The 26588-nt window shown below is 42.9% G+C and overlaps 1 pseudogene; it reads right to left on the bottom strand.

The window, feature by feature from the left end:
- Window positions 1–7665: 7665 nt before the first annotated feature.
- Window positions 7666–8440, bottom strand: LOC103584036 (annotated as a pseudogene).
- Between the last annotated feature and the right edge of the window lie 18148 nt (window positions 8441–26588).

Raw genomic sequence — 26588 nt, 5'->3', positions numbered from 1 at the left:
GCTCCGTGAGGTAGATTCCATTAATATTCTCATTTTATAAAAGGAGGGAAATGGAGACTCAGAAAGACTAAGCAACTTTCCTGAGTTGCCACAGACCATAAGCTAAAGAACCAGGATTTGACCTCAGGTAATCTGCCTCCATGCCCTGCAGTCTTAGAACATGAGGCACATCAGGGCTTGCAAAGAAGACCCTGTAGCAGAAGCACAGGATAAGTGGATATGAGTCTGGAGGGGCAGGCTAGAGCCAGGATGCCAAGGATCTCATAAAGTCCACATACAACATTCTGAATCTTATCAAGTGACTGGAAGCTATTGTATTAGATTCCTATTGTTGCTGTTACAAATTACCACAAACTTAGTGGCTTAAACAATGCCAGTTTATCATTGTACAGTCCTGGTGATCAGAAACTCAATATGGGTCTTACTAGGCTAAAAGGTGCCAGCAAACCTGCCTTCTTTCTGGAGGCTCTAGGAAAGGATCCACTTCCTTGATCATTCAGGCTGTTGGCAGAATTCAGTTCATTGCAGGGGTCTCCGTTTTCAGAGTCCTCATTTTCTTGCTGGCTGTCAGCTGGGAACCATTCCCAAATTCTAGAGGCCACCCTCATTCCCTGGCTCACCGTCATTTCCTTCCTCTCATCTTTAAAGGCAGCAACAGCAGATTGAGTCCTTTTCGTGCTTTGAATCTCGCTTCCATCTTCTTGCATCTCATCTGTCTGACCTAGCCAGGAAAGGTTTTCCACTTTCAATGACACATGCATTTACAATGGGCTGATCCAGATAATCCAGGATAACTTCACTATCTCTAGGTCTGTACACTTAACCACATCTGCAAGGTCCCTTTTGCTATGCAAAGTAACATACATACAGGTTCTATGGATTAGGAAATGTACATCTTTGGGGGGGCATTATTTTGTCTACCACACCTGGAAGGTTTTTCTGCATCCAGGAGATACACTGTATTTTGGGGTGTGTTTCCGGCAGTAAGGATAGAATAGGGCAGCAACATCCTCACCCCCAGCCCCCTTTACATTTCACTTGGCAAGTCAGGTGGTTCTACAGGGCTCTGGATGAATCAAGAATCTGGCTCCTTATCACCACATTTGTTGGAATTATAGGCGTAAGTTTTTCTGAAGTAGAAAACCCTTCAGTAATTTCCCAGAGACAAATTCCCTAGACCAGAGTGGTCATGTCCTGGCCACACTCTCTGACTTCTCCATGTGGATGCAGACATTGTGAAATCAAAACTGGATCCACATCCTCCACTGCTACTTGCTAGCTACAAGCCCTTCTTAGTCTCTCTGTAGAATAAGGATGGTGGTAACTCCTTCCTCAAAGTGTTGATACAGGGACTGAATGCAAGTTTCCCCACACAGAACCTGGCATGTTGCAGATACTCAGTAAATTATCGCCCCCTCGATCCCCACCAAAGGGGGTGCTGGGGATCAACAAACTTGACCTGAAAGGAAGTAAAATCTGACCAGTGAAAGACCTCAGTGACATCAGAAGACACTTGCGTGTGGACACCATTATTTGTATAGCTTCTGATCATGACATTTGGAGTAAAAATAATATTGCTGCCATGAGTTCAAAACTGAATAGGGAGAATTTCTATGGTGAAGGCATGGTAGAAAATAGCCCTGCACTTGCTTCAGTTTGTATCTCCTTAGACCACTGTTTCTCAACCTTTTTTCATTTTCTCCCTCCAAAAAGTAATCCTTTAGACTTTTTTTCCTAATCACCACACACCATGAAATTTTAACACCACAGATATATTGTATATCTGTATGTGTACTGTATGCATATATGCTTTTGGCATAAAAAAGAATAAGATTTTTTCATCTACCCAAGAACCAGTTTTTACCCTGTTGGATGTGATATCACTCCCATCAAGGATGTGTGCTTTATGTTATCAAACAGTAGAAGAAAAGAGATCTAATGTCCTCATCACAAAGAAATTATTGTTTTGCAATGGTGAATATGCTAATTACCCTGATTTGATCATCACACATTGTATACATGTATTGAAATACAACTTTGTACCCCACAAATACATATAATGAATATGCTTCAATTAAAAAAAAAAGGAATATATGCTTTAGGCCAGTGATTCCCAACAAGGACTGATTCACCCCCTCCTTGGGACATTTTGCAATGTCTGAGAATATTTTTGGTTGTCACAACATGGGGGTGGGGGAGTGTGCTACTAACCATCTAGTCAGGAATGCTACTAACATACTATAATGCACCGGACAGCCCCCCACAACAAAGAATTATCGGGTGCAAAATGTCGGTAGTGCTGAGGTTGAGAAACTCTGCTTTAGACCAATTTGTTCTTCATTTTTATATTAAATGAAACACCAAATAACTTGAGTCCACCATCATAGACCCACATTATAAACATGGAAACTGCACAGAGGATTTATATAGCCCATGGCTACTTGACATAGCCACTGGAGTCACCAGGTTCAGGGAATGATCACGAGGTAGCCACCCTGGGTGCAAAATGGCCATCCTTCCCACATCCTTCACTGCAATAAATTGGGGAAGGAGAGGGGTGGTAACAAACAGGCCCTGGCTAGCTCAGCAGGGAACCATGTCTGTTTGACAAGTGTAAGCTTCTTATCGGTGCTGTTAAAGGTTTCAAAGCCTACCTCTGCAAGATGGAGGTGTCATCTGAAGGAGAAACATCCCAGGAGCCCTGGCCAGTGTGATTCAGACAGCAGTGTCTTCCTGGAGCCGAGCCTGACCTTGTGCAAGCAGAAGCTTGCTGGAGGGGGAAGCAATGTTGATTTCTGAAGACTGTCAATTGAGAGCTACTTTGGGCTGAGTTGTAGGGAACTGGAGATCTATAAACCCTTTTATGTGCAGGGAAAAAAGAGCCGGCATTGTTTCCAATGAGTTTCCCAGGCGAGACGAGGCAAGCAGAGACTGAGTGGCAATCAGGCAAGGAACAAGTTTCCCTTTTATTAACAGGCTCATAAAGCTACTTTAAAAAATAAATTAAAGCTAGAAAAATATCCTTGGATTTATTGCCAGAAGGGAAGGGGGATGGGGGCCGTGCTGATCAGCCTGGCGGTGACATTGCAGGGACGCACACTTGCAAGATCAGCTGAATGCCCAGAGGCTGCAAATCATACCCCAGGGCAAGCTGTCCTTGAGCTTTGACCCCAGGTAATTGGCACCTTACGTCCGCAGCCTCAGGTGAGTCCTGAGACAAGGAGCCCGTCCACAAGCCCTGACTGTATGATCTAGGGTGGGGGGGCCTCTGAGGGTTCATTTTTCACATTTGACCAGGCCTGGGATGGAGACCTATAAATCCCCATGACAGCCCTCTCCAGTTCAAGCCCTTATGTTCATCCTGAGACTCCTCGCTAATCTGGATGCGAGCCCTGGCACCTGGCACCAAGGGGACACTCCGGCCCCTTGTTTTTGCTCCACTCTTCCTCTTTCCTCACTCCCTGTATCCTTTCTTTTTTCTTTCTGTCCCTTTCCCCCTTCCCTCTCTTCTTTCTTTCCTTCTTCTCAAAAGATTCCTAATGACACTGCATAGGGTAAGACACTCACCTCTCATGTGGGCAGACATAACCATGCCCTCTGCCATACGTAATCCTCGGTGCCTTCCCACTGAAGCCAACTGTGGAATGCTGGAACATCATAACTTGACTGCTGCCAACTTTCCAGTCTCATCCCCTAATACCATTATGCGTGCACACACGCACACACACACAGGCACCACTCTGTCATTCCCAAGCACACCATATCATTTTAAACCTGTAGTCACAATTATAAGCTAACATTTTAAAAATCACTCCCTCTATGCTGGAAGCTTTTTATTGATTAATTCATTGAATTCTCACAAGGATCAGATGAGGTTAATTCTTATTCCCATTTTACAGATGCAGAAACAGAGGTTGAAGGAGGCTAAAATGACCACAAAAGAAAACATAATGCCAGAGAGAGGATTCGAACCCAGACATGTCCAGTAGCCTAACCACAATGACCCTGCTGCCACCACACTGTGTCCCTGGGCCTACTCTGTCCCTTCCTTGAAAATCTTGACTCTTTTTCTAGGTAAAATGAAACCATTTGCTTTTTCCTCTATAAGTCCACTTTGATATGTGTGTGTCGTGAAATTGCCTCCTTTTATATTGTATTTAACATATTTATTGGATGATAGACCAAAAACCATGATAGACACTGGCAATACAGTAATGAATAGAAACCAACCCCAAAATGAGTCCCCTAGATTTTAAGTTTTATGAAGCCAGGCCCTAAATTTGTCTTGTTTGCTGTGTCCCTGAGACCTAGCACAGCGCTTGCAATAGGGCAGGTTTTCAAAATCCATTTGGTAAAGAAAATGGAAGAATGAATAAATTAGGACAAAATCTGAGGGAAGAGGCACCTTCTTGTTGAGATTCCACCTTTAAAATACCACAAAAAGTAGTCTCAGGGGGACTGTCCCCTAGTTACATCCCATTACCCCCGCTGATGACATCGTTCAGTCAACAAATGCTTATGGGACTCCTGCTGAGCACCATGCCCTGTGTTAGGTGCTGGGAATATGATAAAGAATAAAACACAGTTCCTGCCTTTGAGGGGCTTAGCTGGCAGCAGAACAAAAGGTAATTACAGCACAGGGTCCTAAATCTGCTCCCATGGGATTAAAACGGGGTGGTGGGGGGTTGGGGAAGCATAGAGGTGTGGCTTCTACTCATATATGAGGGGTCATGGGAGCCTTCCTAGGGAAAGTGACATCTGAGCAGAGATTTGAAGGATTAGATGGAATTAGCCAGACCTCTGTGTGTGTGTGCACAGGCATGTGCATGCACACACCTGCAGAGGTTATTGAGAAATGTGTTCCAGGTGGAGGTGTCAACACATGCAGGATGCAGAGGTGAGAGAATAGAAAATGTTTGTAATGGCTCATGCGTATACTGTGCACTCAAGATAGGTGGGAATGAAAGCCAGAGAAAGAGTTCCTCTCCTGTCATGTTAAAGAGCTTGGATTTTTTCCAGAGGGAGTGAGTATTGATCTCATTCATATAACGTTAAAAAAAAAGGAAAAAAGAAAATGTTTTGTGGAACTCCATTCGATACTCTGGAAGGAGAATGGGATTCCCATCTGCCAAGTACCAAAAGATTACTCCACGTGGTAGAAGACAAAAGCCTAGGAAAGAAAATATGGCGGCAACATAGTGGCTCCTTTCTTATGTCTCTGCCACTGTAAAGTTCCCCAGAGCCCTCATTTCTAGCCTGGTATGTCCACATGGGGGCAGGGGGTGTGGGTGATAAGACATGTAGCTCACCTGCCTCAGGGGTCCTAATCCATCAGCCTTCTTTTCCTGATGTCTTGTCACTTGTCACCTTTTAAAAATAAATACCTTTTTTATGTCCTTTGTTGGATGTTGTAATGCTTATCACATTAAAGCAGAAATTTATTTTCTTATTGAAAGATAATTGATTATACATATTTGTGGGGTACAGAATTGAATATCAATGCATGGGTACAACACGTGGTGATCAAAAGCAGAAATTTAAAAAGCAGCAAGTGGGGTGAGGAGGGAAGGTAGGTGATCATGCAAGGGTACAATGCCAGTCCTCATGCATTGCAGCCGAGCAGAAGCCTGGTCTCATCTTTGCACATGGAGGAGCAATGAACACCAGAAATGCTTGGACAAGGGAACACCAAGTTGAAGAAAACAATGATAAGTTCTCTAGGCTACTGCTGGAGAGTCTGGCCCTGTTATAATCACTTTGTGGGTGGGTCTTCCCTGTGTTTGGAATATTCTTCCTCTTCTCTCCTCCACGGCACCTTTCAGCATTCAACACAGTCATCTTCAGGTCAGATGACATTAACTGAGCACCGACTACATACCAAGTCCTGGAAAATCAGAGAAACGTGCTCCATTCAATGTTGTAAGGATCTCAAAATCTAATTTATAAACAACTAGAATTGGATTAAAGGAAATAAGCTTTAAACAGTTGTTATCCTTCATAATGCCCTTTGCAGCATGCTTTATACATGCATTATCTCTGTGAATATTCACAGCAACCCCGAGAGGTAGATTTCTACTGAAACCCACTTTATGAATGAGAAAACAAGCTCTTAGAGGTTTAGTGACCTGCCTAAGGCCACACATCTAGGAAAGGGTGAAGCTGGGATTTGAATCCACATAGGCTCTCTCTTAGTCTAAAGGTTAAACCACTACAAAATACGTTTTGTAAGTCGCAGAGCTAACACTTGAGCTCTTGTCTGCTTGAATCCAGACTCTCTGTAACTAATTATCAAACAGCAGTACTATTGGAAATTAGGCCTAATGCCAGTGTATGGCTCCAACTCCAATCCCATACTCCCTCCACCCAGCGTAAAGATATGCTTCATGTTCTCTGAGAACATCAAAGGAGGCTTCAATCATTCCATCCCTAAGGACTGGAGAAGGCTACTAGTGAAGACTAGTGATAAGATAGTCTTTACCATTTAATGAGCACCTGTGATGAGCCTAATGCTGAACCAGGCTTTAATATATCATCTCATTTATCCTCTCAACAACCTCTTGTCTCCATCCACTCAGGCTTCTGTAACAAAATACCATAGACTGAGTGGCTCATAGATAACAGAGATGTATTTCTCACAGTTCTGGAGGACGGAATTCTAAGATCAGGGCGCCAGCATGGTCTGATTCTGGCGAGGGCTCTCTTCCAGGTTGCATTATATCCCCACCGGGAGGAAAGAGGATGAGAGAGCTCTCTTGGGTCCCTATTACAAAGGGCAACAGTTTCATGCATGAGAACACCAGCCTCATGACCTAATCATGGCCCCAAAGCCCCACCTTCTGATACTACCACCTTGGGGATTAGGACTGTAACATATGGAGGGGACACAAACATTCAGTCCAAAGCACCCTCCAGAGTAAATTCCTGTGGTGGATACTTGGTTTACTACCCAACAACCATTGACCCCCTTCTTCCTTTCTAAGAGAACAGGCATCTTCTTCACCATGCATCATGCAGCCATGTGAAATATGGGCCCCTTTGCAACCCAAATGGTAAATCTTGACTTCTCTAAGCCAGTGACAGTGGGCTCACTAGGCTGGCCAAGCATTCATCGAAGTACAAGCATGTGACTCAGCTCTGTGCATTGCCGTATGACAGAAAGTCTGCTGTAGAGCTTCTGGGAAAGGTTTGCTCTTCAAAAAAGAAAAAAGACACAGGCATGTATGTTCTTTTTGATGCTCCTGGGTGTTGTCACCTGAACATAACACCTAGAGAAGCAGGATTCATCTTAGAGGATGCGGGATCTAGCCTAAGAAGAAAAGCCAATATTCTGTAGATATCTGGACAGAAAGACAGAGAAAAAAATAAGAACTTGATGACATGATAATATCATTGATCACTGAGCTGCTAAATTCACCACCTCTGGAACCACCATACCCCAGACTTCTTTTTTTCTTAATTGGGCCATTTTAATGTGCGTTTTTTGTTTTTGTTTTGTTGTTTTGTTTTGTTTTGTTTACAATTTAATGAATAGTTCTTTTGATGATTGCAGACAGGTAAGGCTTGTTTGGTAGTTGGTAGTATTCAGAAACATCACCGTGAGGATGGTTTTCCTGATTGGTGTGTAGTCTTCAATAATTATAAGGACTTATTTGTACGAAACTGCTGTCAAGCCAGTAAGACTGCATTTATGCACCTGTCATTTTCAGGATTGTTGGTAACCTGGGCATATTTTCCCCATATAACCTTGCTTCCTTGTGTCACAAGGCCTACTCTCTCACGTTCACCTCGATGACGTACCTTTGGTAATAACACTTAGAGTTGTATATACTGGAGATGAGGGATTCTTCTTTATGGCCAATATTGGCAGGCAAAAGGTGGCTTTCAGTTCAGGATGTGTTACATGGGCCTTCAAGAAATGTAAGCCCATTGGCCTAATGAATCTTTCATATTTAGGTGATTTTCTCATAAAGCCATCTCCAAAAAAGCAGGCTTTAGTAATATCCTTTTCCATGCCTTCTTCTTTCTCTCTCCTGTTCAAATCACTTTTAATACTTCTGTTTCTCCCCAGGCACGAGCTTTGGGCAGAAAGACCCCCATTTTCCTGCTTTCCCTTTTCATTTTTATTTAATCGTGTTAGAAAGAACTTTAGCTCAGGACTGTTCCTCTCTGTCCAGCACATAGACAGGTACCACTCCCTGTGGGGTCTTTCCATCATTCTTTGTTTGCTATTTCTCTTTTCATGCATCTTGACAGTCTTTTTCTTTTATGTTTTTTCAGCATGTCTCTATTTATGACAGAGCTTAGCCTTCAGACCAATCATCTTTTTTGCCTTCTTTGAACGTCATAAGCCTCTCGACTCCTTCTTTCTCTTTTTCTCATGGTCATCCAAATGATATCCGTAGCATTTACAGTGTAATTCAATATATTCATTTTTTGACATGGTGACAGCCACAGAGCCACTAGGAGCAGCCTCCAGGGTGCAAAGAAACCCTCACTTTTCATGTCTCGGAGGCCCATGAGCTGACTCTGCATAGCCTGTGACAGAAAAGGCCAGACTCTTTGTGTAACCCACCTTTAATTATGTTTTCTGTTATCTGCAGCCAATAGCATCCTAAATGATATGGTATCACTGCTCCCACTTTATAGATAAACACACTGAGACTCACAGAGACTAGTAAGTGTCAAACTCAGGTTTTCTGGCTCTCAATCTTGTGGTCCTTCCATTACACAACCACAAGTGAGATGAAAGTTTATAGGCAGAAAATGGGGTGAATGGTCCAGGCTGAGGAAACAGTAGCATAAGAGGTGTGAAATCAAAGGGGGGGGAGAGTGTGTTTGTGGAGAGAAAGCTCAGGAGTTGGGAAGGTGAGTTCATCCCAATCCCAGTGAGACTGAAATACCAAGTCAGAGTGTATGTCATTACGCTGTGGAAGAGGTGTAGGAAAAACTCACTGCATGAGCTTCTACTTGTTAGGGCAATGTGAATACATTCTAGTCATAGTCTGAAGGAGATAGGGGAACAGTAGGAGGCCTCTGTGACCGCCCCAGGTTGAGGGGCCAAATCTAAGGCAATGGTAGTGGGTATAGGAGAGAGAAAACAAGAGCAGGAGGCACTAGGGATATCCACCAACCAGTATAGTAAGTGACTGATGGTGGTGAAGGGGGAGAAGTCAATATGGCCTTCTATCAACACCTCTCCACCCTCCTGGGTGCACTTTTCCACATCTGTGCTGTTATGTGTTTCCTTATCAGCAGCAAGGATGACCTGTGCATGCATGTCTGATCCAAAGATTTCTCCAGCTCAATCTATTATAGGAACCAATGTCAAAAGTTCTTGGCCTACAAAGTCCTGCACAATCTTTACCGCTTAGCTCTCTGACTGGATCTTCTACCATTTCCCCCGCTCTCTCCCATGCCCCAGCCTACCCAGCCTCCTTTTTGCTACTCAGACACAGCAAGTGTGTTCCCACCTCATGAATTTTACCCTTGCTCTTTCTCTTGCCTTAAATGCAACTGCCAAGTTCCTTTAACACTGCTTTCTAATCATTCAGGTCTCAGCTAGAATTTCACCTCTACAGAGAAGCTTCCCTTGAGGTCCTACCCCCAAGAGACCTGCAGAGAGACAGAAAGAGAGATTGCTTGTGTCTTCTGAATCTGATATTATGAGAATATCCTGGGTGCTTTAATAATAAACATTCTAGATACTAGAAGCACCAAGTGCAGAGTGCTATTTCCATGTAAATGACCCAGACACTCAAAGTATCGCCTCACTCCAAGAAGAATCCACCTGGGGAAAAATGCTGTTTACAAGCACAATACCAGATGTTGGACTCAGAGTGCTCCACTTTGACATTTGAAGGCTACCAAGGGAGATACAGGGACTTGAGGGCAAGCAAAGCAAAAGTATCAGAACAGAGTTCATTTAGAAGTGACTTTACGTATTAAGTTAATTCCCGGTATAATTCAAGAGTCTGATGGGGGATGGAGGAATAATGGAAAGAAAGGAGTCCTTTAAAAGTGCGGAAGAGAGAGCAAGACCCATAATTCCATCTACAAGTAACGGTAATTGAAATTGGTTGTCCCTGATCTGAATAATCTTGATGGCGTCGTTATTTTTAATTGTGATTAGTGGTTGTAATGTGCTAATAAATAAGACTATAGACAGGGTACAACCTTGTCTCGTCCCACAAACCATTTGGAATCCCAGCTGCTTGAAGCAGGCAGGCTCTGGGCTGGAGGAGCCGCAACTGGAACAGAAGCCTTTGAACTAAATGATGATTTCTGTGATCTTTTGAGACAGAGTGCTTAGGAGCAAATTTCCTTCACTCCGAGGTCAAGCAATTTCACAAAGAAAAAAAAAAAAGCACTAGGCTGGCTTTTCCATACAGTAGCTCTTTGGTAGAAGAAAGTCTCTCATGTGTCCCAAGCACCCCATTAGAAAGTGGCACTCAGAAAGCTTTTGTCCTGGTTTGTTAACAATATCGTCCAGGCCTGGAGCAAGACATGAGCACAGTGGCCCATGGAAAGATTCTCCTCTAGATATTTTGAAGATACTGTTCAGTGGTAGGAAATGTCTAAGGTGGTTAAGTAAGTAGGTAAAAGCCCAACACCAGAGCCAAGATGGTAAACAAGCCAAGTCTTCAGCATCTGCATTATGGGGGTCACCAATAAAACTCTGCCTTAGGGAAGTACATTAGCTACCATAACAAAGTACAGTAAGCTAGGTGGCCTAAGACAATAGCAATTTATCTCTCACACCTCTGGAGGCCAGAAGTCTGAAATCAAGGTGTCAGTAGGGCCATAATGTCTTTTCTAGCTTCAGGTAGTTGCCAACAATCCTTGGTGTTCCTTGGCTTGCAGCTGCATAATTCCCATCTCTGTCTCACTGTCAGATGGCCTTCCTCCCTCTGTGTGTCTGTGTCTTCATATGGCATATGTGTGAGTCTATCTCTGTGTCTCTTCTTCCTGATAAGGACACCAGTCATGTTGGGAAAAAAGCCCACGCTACTTCAATATGACCTCATCTTAACTTGCATCTTAATTACATCTACAAAGTCCCCATTTCCAAATAAGGTCACATTCACAGATACTAGGGATTAAGGGTTCAACATTTCTTTTGAGAGGATATAATTCAACCCACAACAGGAAGTTAGTTGCTATGGTAAGGAAGAAAGGCTGGTTGGAAAGAGAGAGAGAGAGAGAGAGAAGAAAGAAGGAGAGACAAAGAAGGGAAGGAAGGAAGGAGCAACATGGAGGGGAGCTTAATTATATAAAATTTTAAATGGACATTTACAACTTTTTGATGGTATATCTATTTCCATCAAGTATATCATTAAGTCAGTAAAATTTCTTTGACTTTAGCAAGTCATATGAGTTTCTGTCTACCTAGCACTACCCTAAGATCTCTGGTCAGAGTCATTCAGGGGATAGACAGCAGTAAGGGTACAGGTCACCTTAATTAACTCCAACTGAGGCTCAAAGAGGATAAGTGGCTTAACCAAGGTCACGCTGCTAGCATATAGCAGAAAAGATTTTAATCTAACAATACACTCTTTCCATTATGCTGCAGTGATTTCCTAAAGGTTAATTTCAGTGAATTAATGAGTGAATAAAATAAGTGAATGAAGCAGCTATCTGGTTACAACCTGTAGTGGGCTTCAGTGCTTCTGGAGATGTTTGGGGTCTAAATATCACAGAAAGAGTATCTCACTCGCCCATTTGTTCCAGAGCCTGGTGAAAATGCAGCCACAGTGCTCTCAGCTGGGATCCCGTCTTTTCAAATGCCAAGCCACCTGATTAAAAGTAGTCCTTTTGTCCTATCTTCTTCATTTCCCCAAACAAATGCTGGGGCTCAGCTTTGCCCCATGACTCATCCTAACTTTCCTCCTGTCATTTATCTGCTGTGGCTGGCCCACAGTAATATTCTACTTCCAGGACCAGAGAAACTTGGGTTGCCATCAAAGGAAGAAACTGTTAATAAGCAAGCTAATGTGTGTAATGGGCTGGTCACCATGTCCCTCAATAACAGGTAGTTTCTGTTAATAGTAGTAGAAATATTGGTATTCATATCAGCAGTGTTATTACAATTCATTTGGCTGGTTGTATGAGCTTGCTAGGGGGTGCTATATAAAAGTACCACAAACTGGCTTGCTTAAACCACAGAAATTTATTTCTTCACAACTCTGAAGTCTAGAAGTCTGAAATCAAGTTGTCAGCATGGTTGGTTTCTTTTAAGGGCCATGAGGGATCTCTCCAATGTCTTTCTCCTAGGCTTGTAGATGGTTGTCTTCTCCCTTTTTCTTCCCTCTGTTCATATCTGTGTTCAAATTTCCTCTTTTTTATGAGGACATCACCATATTGGATTAGGGTCCATCCTAATGACCTCATTTAAAATTACCTCTTCAATGATCTTATCTCCAAATATAGTCATATTCTGAAGTCCTGGGGACTCCAACATATGAATTTCAAGGGGACACAATTCATCCCATAACATTGTTGTCACTTGCAATATAGAGACCTTAGGCAAAGTCTTTAAAAAGTTTTAAGAAACAATACCAATGACTCAACAATCTTTAGCTTCATTCGTTTTAAGCCCTGGGTCTCTCTGGGTCCAGGTTTCCCTATATTAAAAAAATAAATAAATAAGAAGGAGAAGTTAAGGGATACAGGATTTCTCAGGGAAATAGAAATTGCATATCCCTGCTCTCAAGCTACCGATAGTCATGGACACATTCTAAACTCTGTGCTCTTACCTCCTCTCCAAGCCCAAGTTCAAAGTCAGGAGAAGTAATGGGCCGGCCCGGTGGTGCACTGGATAGTGCGCCGCTTGGGAAGCGCGGCGGCACTCCCGCCCAAGGGTTCGGATCCCACATACAGACCAGTTCCCGCTCACTGGCTGAGCGAGGCGCGGGAGCAACACCGAGGGTTGCGATCCCGTTGCCGGTCCCCGGTCCGGTACGGGGGCAACACTGAGGGTTGCGATCCGTTGCCGGACACGGAAAAAGACAAAAGACAAAAAAAAAAAAAAAAAAAGTCAGGAGAAGTAAGAATGTAGTGAAGGACTCTTGGCTACGTGAGAATTAGCTGGGCTTTAAGGAATGGGTAAAATTTAGATGAGTGAAGGAGAGGAGGAAGGGTGTGCTGACGGGGGCTAGGACATAAACCAAGAATTGGAGGTAGAAAGCCATTATTCTCTCTGCTTTTGAGATTCCCTTGTATGCATTTTCTCTTCCTAGATTTGCCAAAGGAAATACTCCATTTGGGGTGTACCATCCAGATTTGGAATTCATAAGGGAATTCTAAGAGACATAAGGGTGCTGTGTTCTATTTTGAAGCACCTCTGCATCTTTCAAGATGGTGTTTCCTGTCCCCATATGTCTGTTCTTGACAATTATCATGCTAAGATAATGGAGGGGAGTTAACAGGAAGTGTCAGAGAGTTTTATAAAATTATCATGTCAACTCTCTTCCTGTCAGTGTGCATAAGGGAAGAAGACAAGAAAATGATATTGTCGTTTAATAGTTCACTTTAGATCTTCATCTCTTATCACTCATCATTACTCCATATTAATTACTCTGTATTGGCAATCTCTGGCTGTCAGTTACTTCATAAAGGATCTTGCTGAGCTCATAGCTGGACAGCTTTCATTAGAAAGCAATACGAACCAAATTTAATGTGGGAAGATTAACAGATTAACTGGAACCACAACCCCACCCCACCTCTCCACCTCCAGCCAAGGTGCAGGCAGCAAGGGACAGGTGGAAAAGAGGGTGAGCTTTGAAGACACATAGACACAAATCCTGGCATAGCCACTACCTGGTCATATTGCAATGAAGACATCACCTCACATCTTTGAGTCTCAGTTTCCTAATATGAAAAATGGGCAACTACAAGCCTCTTTGGAGGACCATTTTAGGGTTTTAAGTACATGTGAAAGTGTTTGACACAGTCCTTGACACAGAGTTGGTGCTAATAAACGACACTACCAGTATTTTTAATTCCTGTAAATTGAATGAGGGAAGATTCAATGGACTTACCCCATGATGAGGCTACCTCCTCTTTCAAAATATTACCTTATGCTCTCATTTTTTCCCATCAGAAAGGAAAAGAAAAGCTGGCTTCAGTTCGGTTCAGCAAACATTTATCAGGTGGCTGCTAAGTGCCAGGTGTGATGCACACTCTGGGGACAGAGAGAAGAATAATCTGAGATATCCCTCAAGTCTTTGATCTCTCTGGCTACAGAAGTACATGCTGTTTCCTCTCTCTGGAATGTTCTTTTCTCTCTTCACAAGGTTGACTCACCAGCAGGGATCATTTCCTCTGAGCTCTTCCTCTGGAAAGCCTTTTCTAACCCTACCTTCCCACGGCTCTCACCACAGCTGTCATTATACACTTGTGGTGTGACTGTAGGACCGCTCATCTGTCCTGCAGATCACAAGCTCCAGGAGGGCAGGACCACATTTGTTTTGTTCATTGTTGAATCCCCAATGCTTGGCACACTGAAAGAGGGGAGGAGGAAGGAGTTCTTGGAGAAGAGTTGGATACGTAAACTAAAAAGTGCAGGATGGGGCCGGCCCTGTGGCGCACTGCTACAGTGCGCCACTTGGGAGCACGGTGGTGCTCCCGCTGAGGGTTCGGATCCCACATGCAGACCGTTCCCGCTCACTGGCTGAGCGAGGTGCAGGCACAGCACCGAGGGTTGCGATCCCGTTGCTGGTCCCGGTCCGGTACGGGCGCAACACTGAGGGTTGCGATCCGTTGCCGGACACGAAAAAAAGACAAAAAGGAAAAAAAAAAGTGCAAGATGATGTCATTACAGCTGAGTAGATGCAACCCAGATGCAACTAAGACATCACCTTCCCCTTCTCCTCTAAGCCCTCTGCTTAGGAAAAGGAAGCTGAACCTTCTACTTTCTCATCAATTGTCTCTTCTTTTGGGGAGTCCTGTGGAAGCATCTTTCTCTCACCACTCAGCCCACTATCTCTCCACTAGGAGAGAAACTCCAAGAGAGCAAGCTTTTATTTCCCACGTGCATTGTCAAACTTCCATTGCCCAGTACCCCCCAGTACACAGTAGTGTGCAAAAAATTGAAAGAATGAATGAATTATTAGGCCTTTGCCACTGAACCAATGGCAAACCCAATTGTTTCCACCCAAAAGAATATAAAAGGACACTGTGCCCAAGCCTGGGCTTGGCCCTGAGGGATTTGGGGAACTTCTCCTTTCCTCCTGCTTTGGATGAAGACTTTGCCTGCCCTAGGGTAGTGCTGATATCGTGAAACTCATTCTCTTCCAGACATTCATAGGGCAAGAAGGGGCTTCAGAATGCACCTCCATCAGCCACTTTGCATTGCAGATAAGGCAACTGAGGCTTGATTCAGAGCTATGTAAGGCAGAGTAGTAGAAAAAGCACTGGATTGAGAGTCTGAACACTTGGGTACATAGGTTGGCTATATCATGAGTTGCTGTGCAATCTTGGGCAAATCACTTCACTTCTCTGAGCCTCAGTTTCCTAATCTGTAAGATGGGGGTGGTAACACCTGCATTAAAGGATGATAGTGATAATGAAATGGAATTAGGTCTGTGGAAATATTTGAAACCTCCAAAGTGTGAACACCTGGGGGATATCTTTTTTCACCATCATTGCATCAGCATGTAGGTCTTTAGAAGGCATCTTAGATGTGATTTCAACTCATTTTGGTTCAACAAACATATAATTGACACCTGGAGAGTTCCAAGCACTGGGCTTTGCCACAATGACCACAAACAAGAATAGAAATAGTAAAAGCTATCATTTATTGATCTCTTGAAGTGTTCCAGGCACTGTGCTTGTGTTTTCAATGCATTGCTTCATTTATCCTCACAACAATCCTATTAACTGTGTTCAATTGTTCATTCCCTTTTTGCAGATGAGAAAAATTATACTCCAGATGGTTCAAGTGACTTGCTCAGGGCCACACAGATAAGAGGAGGAGCCAGAATCTGACCCCTGAACTCACGGGATACAGAGTCCATGCTCTGATCAATAGGCAACACAATTTTAAAAAGGGCCAGTGATTTTAAGAGACACTCCACAAAAAAAAAGGAAAAGTGCCCAACGTCATTAGTCATCAGGTAAATGAAAAATTAAAACTAAATTAAGTACCATTTCACACTCACCAGAATGACTAAATTTTTTTAAAAAGAAAGAAAATTAACTAGATCAAATGTCAATAAAATTGTGAAGCAACTGAACTCTTATATGTTGCCTTTTTCCTTAAAAAAAAAAAAAAAAAGGCTGGCAGTTTCTTATAAAAAAAAATAAACATGTATTTATCCTGTGACCCAACAATTCCATTTCTAAGTATTTACTTAAGATAAGTGAAAGCACATGTTCACAAAAAGATTTGTACAAACAATGTTCACAGAGACTTTATTCGTAATAGCTGATAACTAGAAACAACCCCAGTGTTATAAATAGGAGAATGGATAAGCAAACTGTGGTATATCCATGTAACAGACTACTACTCAGCAATAAAACAGGAATAACCTATTGATACATGCAAGATGGATGAATCTCGAAAACATTACACTGAGTGAAAGGAGAATTAGACAAAACAGCACACACAGCACAATTTCTTTCATGTGAAATCCTAAAACAGAAATGATGATTCCACAGTGGGGAAAAAATCAGAAAGGACTTGCCTCTGGGGAATTAAGGAAGGACCTACTGAGGAGAGGCATGAGGGAACTCTCCAGTGTGCTGATAATGTTCTATACCAAGATAAAAGTTTGGGTTTACACACAGGTGTATGCATTTGTCAAAACTTGGCTAATGTACATTTAAGATTTCACTCTTTATGAAACCAATACCATTAAAGACTGATTACTCAGAGAAGGGCTAACATTTTTACAATTCCTTCCATGGTATGATTACAGACACCAAAAGAACTATCACAAAATGTCTCCCCTGCAGACCTACCAAAATGACTACAATTCCAGAAATGAAGATTCATCAATTTGCAATAGTCCTAAACACAGTAATAAAACTATTTGTAGACGTAGATCTTTCTCCTGACCAGTACATCACAGTGCCCCTGGGGGCTGCCTGTCATCCCCAGCCACCTTCTTTCTCTTCCTGAGCCCCAGGCATGGCTCATGAGAGCTTTCCTGGCTTCCCTTGCCCTCTGAGTGTGCAGCCCACACTTCTAGCACCTGCTGTTTGTAAGAAGCAACATATGGCAGGCAGCCTGGCTGCAGACCCCTGCATCTCTCCCGCCTCACAGCCCAACCGTGGAGGCAGCCTGCATGCTGAGCCACTAGGATCGAAGAGGTGTCATTAGAAAATGATTCATATCCCTCCACCTTAATGAGGACTCACACCCGAGGGCTTCCAATTACCCAATCAATGGCTGGAATGTGGCTCCCAGCCAGCCGTCTCTTGCTTTACATTCTCTTTAGAAACATTTGCAAGAGGGTTATTTGCACTCTTTCTCTCCTCTCCTTGGCCAACCCAAGCCCAGGGAGGAATGTAAACTAGATAACCATCCCAGAAAACTCTCTGGTTCAGATTGATGACTCCTACATGGCTCAGCCTCAAAGTCAGAAAACTCCAGGTGAATTCCATGCCTGGAGGGGGTCAGTCCTATGAGTCGACAGGTGAACTCAAAGACTGGGGAAACAGTCATGTAAAAGGATGAGGAAACAATACACAAAAGGCCCCAATGCTGGAAATAGCCTGGCATGCATGAGAACTTGTAAGTGGACTGTTGTGAACTGGGGTAGAGTGGAAGGAAATGATGCTGGAGAGATAGACATTGGTCAAGAGTGAGGGAAGAGAACACAAAGGCTTTGGACTCAGCGTCTGGGCATGAATCCCTCTTCTCCCACTCCCTGTGTACATGGTATTTATGTGTTGAAAATTACTAGGTGCCCACCAAACTCCATCATCTCCTTCTGCAATAGCAATAGAGTTGTGGCTGAAGTGCAGCTGCCCAGCCTGGAACTCATACCACATTTCCTAGCCCTCCCTGAAAATAAATGGAAGATCTTGCCTAAAAGATATAAAAGTGTATGTGTGCATGCATATGTACGTGCAGGTGACACACATCCACAACTTCCAAGTCTTGCCCATAAAACTTTGCCTGTTTGATCTTCTATACTTGACTTACTACTTCCTGGGAATGTCAGCATGGACTTAGGGGATGAAACAGCCACTAAGAATTGTAAAGAACTGAGACCAAGAATGACCATATGGAGCCGAGCCACCTGCCTGCCTCAAATATTCACCTTGGGCTCAATCAGCAGAGAAAATAAACTTCTTTATTCTTTAAGCCTCTTAATTTGGCAGGTCTCTTTGTTATACTAGGTTCACCTACCCCAAATGATGCTATTTGGCAGATATTTGAACCTTCATGTGTTTCAGCTTGTTCATCTGTAATGAATAATTCCTTCCTCCCAAGGCTCTTGTGAGAAGTGAGCTGACATCAACAAGAACACCAGCTATGGGAGCAGCTCAATTATGTCTTCCTGTCCACCACTCTGGCTCAAACAGTCTCTACTCAGGACTCCAGTCTCCAACTACACCCTCCTCTCTACCTCCCCACCCTAAGATCTATTCCACAGCTGCTTCCTCCCAGCTGATTACAGTGACAGGGCCTGTCATCTCATACAGACTTCTGCATCTCTGCTCTCAGCTATTTTTTGGCTGTCCACAGCAACAGCCAAACAATTGATCTCTTTGTTCCATCACCACTGTCCCCCAAAGGCTCAGAAGTCTCTTTGTTGATTTCTTTGTGTTGCTACTTTCCGGGAGCCAAGTGGCATTCACACAACTTCGAAGGACTTCCTTACAGGTCTCTTTGTGAATTCACCTGCAGCTCAGCCTAATGCAGTAAAACTTAAAATGTATGGAGTGAATGGAGTTGTTGACTGCTAATGCCGGAAGGTCACTAATAGTTCATTCATTCCAGCCCCTCTGTAATACAGAGGAAGAAACTGAGATCCGGAGATGAGGAACCTAGTGCAAGGTCACATAGAAAGTTAAGCATCCTAGGAACAGAAGCAGTCAGAATTAGATTTAACCAACTTTTTTATTTTTAGGGCTTCAACAAATGCTGATTCACAGACTATATCCCTGTAAGATAAGTAAGAGTTGGGCTGATAAGAACCAGCTCTCCTAATCTAAATAGAGAATGAGCCCTACTTATTTTGTGGAAAGTATTATTTCCTGTGTATCTAAAACCCAAGTTTAACAATCACTAGAAATCAGCCTTTGATGTTCAGACCATTCACTCACTTACTAAATATTTTTGAATGTCTTCTTCGTACCAGACACTGTGCATAATACTGGAGATTCATTGGAGTAAAAAACCAAAAATGGTGTCAGCTTTGTGGGATTCATGGTTAAGGGGAAAGGAAAACAAAGAATTAATTACAATTAATTGTAAGATTGCAACTATGGAAAGTACTTCTAAGGGTAAGGATATAGCACAACAAAAGCTTAAAAAAGAGGAAGTGACCAGTTACCAGAGGCGGGAAATCCTTCCCTAAGAAAGAAACCCTTTGAGCTGGGAGGGTACTGCATGATCTGTTTCCTATCCCCCCATTTACTCTTGTATCCAGTCATTCAACAAGCATTAATCTATCACTTACTACATACAAAGCCATAGAGACATTGCATTAAACAAGACAGACCAAAATCCCACCATGACAGTTTTACACTCCTGTGATACCCTAATTTCTAGCCTGCCCAACTGCTATGGCCAGGTTCCTGGGTACATTCTCCTGTCATCTCATCTCTCAGGGTTGGCTGACATCTGATCACATTTCTAACCATTATCAGCTGTCTCTGAATCACATATGTATGTGACACCAGGCCAGCTCCTCAGTCCTGAGAGAGATGACTTTCACACTAAAGTGTGAATGACGTACCCAGACCACGTGAGGAATGGCTGGAGGAATGGCTGGAGGAACTGGGAGTGCCTTTCCTGAAGAAGCAAAAACTCAGCAATGGTCAATGATTTCAAATGTGTGAATGGCTGTTTGAGAGAAGAGAGTTCTGACTTCTATAGGATAAAAGTTATGTGGAGATAGAGTTCAATGTCATAGCACTTGGAGCTGTCTAACAATGAAAAGGACTTCTTCACAAGGTAGTGAGCTCCTCCTCACCGACGGTGTTTAGGCAGGGGCTAGACGGCCACTTATGGAGACTGTTTAGCTAGACAGTTTCTCTGGGCCCTTCAGACTCTTAGAATCTATTATTCTATAATTACATTCTTCACATAAATTCAAAACTATATTCTTAATCTTCCTTCCAAGACCTGCTTCTCCCACAGCCTTTTCCATCTCAGTTAACAGAACTTCGGGTTGCTCAGGACAAAAACCTTGGAGGTCTCCTTAATGCTCCTCTGTCTCTCACACCCCGCATCCACTGTGCCGGGAAATCCCATGGGCTCTACCTTCACATACATCAGAATCTCACTATGTCTGGCCATCTCCATAGCAACCACACTGATGGTAGCCACCAATACCCACCCATCCCTATTTATTAAAATACCATGTGTGAGGCCCCAAATATTCATAGACCCAGCCTTCAAGGCATTTACAGCATGGTAGAAAAAAAGGATATGAATTACATTATCACACAGATATCAGGTTGTAATTATAAGTAGTGTGAATGGGAGGACTCTGGTGCTATGAGAGGGTAACTTCAGTAACTCAGCAGTATCAATTATATTTTAACTACACGCCACAATCTTTCATATAGTTATAGAACTGTAAAATGTTTAATTGGATTTCACTTAAACCTAGTGAAACCCAGTAAGGTGAAAAAGACAAGGATTCTGATCTCCACTTGACAGGTGAGGAAATTAGGACTTAGAGAAGTAAACTGAGTCAAGACCACATAACAAGAAAAGGAATGGAATTGATAGTCAAGAAAATGACCAAGACTCTTACACAGGCTCTAAGATAGGTTTGTAAACACCTTTAATTCAAAGGTATCTCAGACACATTAGAGAACTAAGGATAACCATTAAATAGATGGGAAGGAACAGCTCATGTTTCAGGAACTCAAACCAGCATGAAGGAGCCCAGCTGTGTACCTGTGTGTCCTCCTTTCCCTGCAGATATAAACATGGAAGAGCTACTTGTTACTTTAAAAGAGTAAATAGGAAAACATAGAAATGCAGAAACACTTATGATGGTCAAGAGTTATATCACTGATCCTATGTAAATCAGACGTCCCAGTTTAATGATTCTAAAATGCATTAATATAATTGGGCTGCTCTAGGGGTGGGAGAAGTGATGATTGGAGGAATTGTTTCAATCTGGATCAGATATCAATGCCCGATACTCCAGGTGTCTGAAGTATCTCCTAAAGTCTGGTTGTTGCAAGAGAGACATGAGCCTCCAAGATAAAAGATAAAAACATCAAAAGGCCTGGACCCCAAGTGTGTGATGTTCTCAGCACCATGGAGCTTCAGATCTCCACAGCTGCAACCATTTTTTGGGCATCTTATCCAATAAATGATCAATATGATCAGGTCACATCCCTTCTTCTTAGATATGGTATGCAAAATAATAAAACCTACTTGCCCTTTCCTCCTTTCTTTTTCTTTCTTCATTTTCTTGGCCCTATTCCAGAAAGGATTTAAGGTGAATGTGCCTAAGTCATAAAATAGAAAATCATAAACTCTAATTAACATATTATTAATTCATAAGAAGTGAGAGGGAAGAGATCTTATAAATAAAGTTCCAAGAGTTTAATCAAGTCATCCAAAGCTATAGAAAGTCATTGTTCAATATTTATTGAATGCCTACTGGGTCCATGGTCTTGTGTTTTTGTGATAGATTTTTCTCTCATTCAATGCATATTTAATTAAGCATTTATTATGCAGATCAAAATCAAGATTAGACCTTGAGATGGACAGAGAGAAAATGAATACATCTTGCATACTTACTGTGTGCCAGAAACTGTACCTTATGTCTGGGTTTATGTACATGATTTCGTTGCATCTTCAAAAATACCCTTTGTGATAAGTAACATTTGTTAGCGTGTCCAGATCCTGACCTCCTGTAGCTGTAGTCCTAGGATCCTACAGATTAGGATGAAGACGATTTGGCAGTGAAATTTAGATGATGTTATTGAACAGTTCACCAATGCACTGGAGGCAGATAACATACTAAGTCAAGTCAACCTTGATGTAGAGAGGGAGGTTGTCACAAAGATTTTGTAAACTTCAAAATTACAGTAATTTCCTACACTAATTCAATAACCTTTCCCACTCTCCCCAGTAACTACCCACATTTATATAGAATTGCATGGTAAGGAGATGAAAGGAAACTCAGCAGTAAAGAAAACAGGCAGCTAATCCCTCCTCCTATGTTTTTGAGAGGTCTTGCCTTGTTTCTTAAATGTCCAGATATAATAGAATTGTTTTGAATTCTACATTTTATGTACCCAGATATTCTTCACGCTTCTCCCCTATGTGACCAGGCCCCAGGTCTGGAGGCCTATCAGTTAACAAGAGTATTCTAACTCAATTAATTGGGCAGCAAAGAACAAAGGTAAGGCATTATGTAGATGCCCAGCCTTTCAAAGCCAAGGGACCTAAGATAATGTCAGCTCTTTAGTAGTGAACAGGGGACAGAGCTAAGTTTGAACAGTTTGCATTCAAAACTCTGTGTTTTCTGATCATTCTAATGTAATATGAGAACAATGCATAATTCAGAATATTTTCTGCATCCATTTACTCTCTATTTTACAATGGACATTCAGAGAGTTTAAACAACTCTGTATACTGGCAAAAAGCAAGACAGGAGTCTAACTTGGGTCTGTATGTCTTTTTTTGCTACAATAGCTCTCTCCCCTGACTTATGCCTCCATCTGAGGCTATGGAGACACTGGAGTCTAAGGAAGTTAAATGACCCCAGTGTGCTGCAGAGCTAGAACACAAATCCAGCAATATGATTGCAAGTGTTTTTTCCATGACATACCACCAGTAAACTCTTAATTGTTTGAATGATTAGGTTCCTGGCCTATAGCAAGGTCCTTATGGCTGTTATAGGTTCACTTTTGGATTCTTGACCTCCGGCATCCTGGTCTATCAACTCAGCTTGTTTCTCTAATCAGTGCCTCTCCAGTGGTCTTGGGAAATACATTTCCAACTCCAACTTGATTTTATTCAGTCCTCTTGCCCAAGTCAGGTTCCTTCTCTCCCATAAAGGGGAAATTTGGGCATGGTCCACTTTTAGAAGTTAATTCACTTCTTCACCTTTGAGGTTAACTCTGCATTTGGCAGTACCCACTCGACAAGTGAGCCTTTGAGCTCAGGGGGAGAAAAATAAATAAATAAATATCTTGCCATTAAACTGGACAGTATGAATCCTAATTAAAACCCCCCATAATGCCATTTCAACAGGAACACTCCAGCCGTCATTAAGCTAAAACAGAATTCCTTCAGGGAGGAATTATTTCTCGTTTGATTCTGTCAGAATGGCTTTGACTTTGAGGATACATCTACAAAACGGTGTCTCCGGGCTCCGCCTCTGAGGCCATGCTCAAACAAAGAAGACGTTTGCTTCGAACAGATGAAACCTGATTAAAGATTCATTTCAAATTAACTTTCCCTGCTTATTTCTCTTTTTTAATCTTTATTATTACTTTAACGGGGAGAAAATAGAAAGAAAGAAAGCAAACCTCCATAGATCTGCACATAAATCTTCATAGTAGCCACTCAACAATATCATTAATTCCTCCGGAATATTCCAGCAATGCAAAATAGCAGGCACTTATGCAACAGCAATTTATTGGGAAATCAAGCCAATCTATTTTTTGATGTTGTTTTATTAAAGTGAGAGGGGGAAGGCACTGCTGAGATAGATGGAGGAGAGAAGGAATGGATCATGAACTAGTCCTGATGTTCTCAGTCCTGTCTTCAAGGTCATGATAGGAACAAGACAGGGAGAAAAGGAATTAACCTCTGAGTGTCCACGTGGCACTGTGCTCTGGGCTTTGCAACAGGGTTCTTGGCTGGGCAGATGCTGGGCTTTGGACTGCTGCAGGCGGGTGGAGCGGAAAAAAACACACTCAGTTCAGTTTCTCCCACCTGACTCTCACAATACACTTCTGACACCAGATATGTGGGGATTTCTTCCCACCAGCAAGTGAGAGATCAATTCTGCAGCAGACATTGGCTGGGTATCCTGCTATTCAACTTCAGCACTATCTACCTGGAGATAGTGTCAGACCCCACAGGTTGAGGGCTCAGTCCCCAAGACTGCCCCCCACTTCTGATGACAATCGCAAGCCCCAGGTTTTTTTACCTGTGCTTCTGACTGACCAGCTATAAATCAGGGTTCCCGTGACCCCCTCCTTGGATTCAGTTAATTTGCTGAGCGGCTCACAGAACTCAGGGAAACATGTTTACTGGTTTTTATAAAGGATATTACAAAGTAAACAGATGGAGAGATGCACAGGGAGAGGAATGGGAGAAGGGGCATGGAATTTCCATGCCCTCCCCAGGCATGCCACCCTCCAGGAACCTCCATGTGTTCAGCTACTCCAAAGCTCCTTGAACCCCATCCTTTTGGGGTTTTGTGGAAGCTTCATTATGTAGGCAGGGTTGAAGCATGGACAATCATGTAGAAATGTGATTGGAAGAAAAGGGTCTGATCTAATGCTGATAGACTGGGTGAGGAAACCCAGCCCTGTTTGTCCAGATTCTTCTGGCCTCTCTGTGCAGCACTCCCTCCTCCCAGGCATGGGGCAGAACCCCTACTGAAATGAGGGTCTTATGACCTACAATCAGACAAGACAGGTCAGAGGATTTTTTTATGGCCAGCTCCAAGACAGAAAGGAAGGGAAATATTACAGACCTACCTCAGGGAGCCAGAAATCATAGATGAAAACCAATAAATGTGTGTCATAACATCACATGGGTGGAGGAAGAGGACCGTCCTATCCATTTGCAACTCCATAGAGGCTGAGGAGCAACTCGGGAAGAAAGCCCAAACCTTGGCCAATATAGGGATCCAGTCTTATTTCAGACATATCTGATGGGTGAACAGGTGAGGTGCCCCATCAGAAGTCATCTTACAGAAAGGAACAAGGGACTCCTGAGAGAGAACACACTGAAAGAGAAGACAGAGTCTGTCATTGCAAGTCAGCTGCAGCACAAGCCATGAGCATCTGAGGGAAGTGAGATTCTGGCTACAGGAAGGAACAGGATGTGCTCTCTCTGTGCACTTCAAGAAAGCGATGTGAAAAACGGGCATCACTCAGTGCTGTAATACCTCAAGTCTCAAGCAACTTAGTAGGGTGACACCCCAGCTGAGGTGTCACACAAAAGGAGCATTTGTTGTGTTTCATATGATATACCACCTAAGTCTCTGGGATGAGGCACAGTGGTGGTATTTCCAATCCACCAACACTGAGTGCATCTGCGTTCTCGTGTCGCGACACCTGAGCACTGGGATGACAGGGAAACAGAGCCCCAGCTTTACTGCATTATCTCCATGGACCTCTTAGGTCAAAGTGATGGACTGGTGGTCTATGAAGGTGAGGAAGAGAGTGGGAAACTTGTAATATTAAATCCTGCAACACTCGGGGCTCAAGCAACCAAACTGTGCGGCCCCCAACTGAACATAGCAGTGAAGGAGCATCCATCTCCTCACTTTCCTCACTTTTCAAGAGTTGCAACCTGGAACTTTGGCACCAGGATTCAGGAATGGCATTTCCAGTTTCAGCAACTCTGAGGAGTTCCCATTCTCTGAGACCTAGACAGTGGAAAGCTCTAGCTGAGAACAAGGGATGCTGGAAGCAGATTGCCATCACACTTTACACAGGCTGGCACAGAGAAAAAACAAGTCTGATTTTTGGACACACATGAATACCCTGAGGATTCTTGAAAATATTTGGGTAGGGAGATCTTTCTACTGTCAAGAACTCAGGTTATAATTTTAACATGATTTCACTTGGTAGTCACAGATGGGTGATGCCCAAAACATATGCATCTTATACTACTCAATACTTAGAAACATCCTGAGAAAAGGGTATTATTGATTTTTTTATTTAAAACAGGAAACAGTTTCAGCTAGGTTACATAATCTACCCAAAGTCATACAGTTTGTAATGGGGCCTAGACTCACATTTCATATTCAATATGTTTTTTTTTCCACTTCCATATTTCCATGCTATCTTTTAAAGTATTAAAGAAGGGATAATGCTATCGGGGTATTATTCAAGAAGGAGAGTCATAGGTGACAGATACAATGGGGTGGGTGTGGGAGGAGGGTGTACCCAGGCTGCCTGAGAGGTTGAGCACCCTTAAATGAAGAGGTGAAAACTTGTCCCAGACGACAATTACTATCATAGATGATGGAGACTGGAACTTGCATTAAGCTAAAGAGCTGTGATGATGACACTGAGGCCCAGAGAGGTAAAGCAACTTTCCCAAAGTCACACAGCTAGTATGTAGTGGGGCCAGGATATAAACCCAGACCACAAGCATCTCCAAAGCCCGTGTTCTCAAAAGTTATGGTGCACAGCCTCTCTGTTGGCTGCTTGAGATTCTTTGACCCAAGACAGAGGCAGGAAAGGAGGCAGGG

Source organism: Galeopterus variegatus, unplaced genomic scaffold, assembly GCF_000696425.1.
Source record: "Galeopterus variegatus unplaced genomic scaffold, G_variegatus-3.0.2 Scaffold195, whole genome shotgun sequence".
NCBI lineage: Eukaryota > Metazoa > Chordata > Mammalia > Dermoptera > Cynocephalidae > Galeopterus > Galeopterus variegatus.
This window is presented reverse-complemented; position numbering and strand designations above follow the sequence as displayed.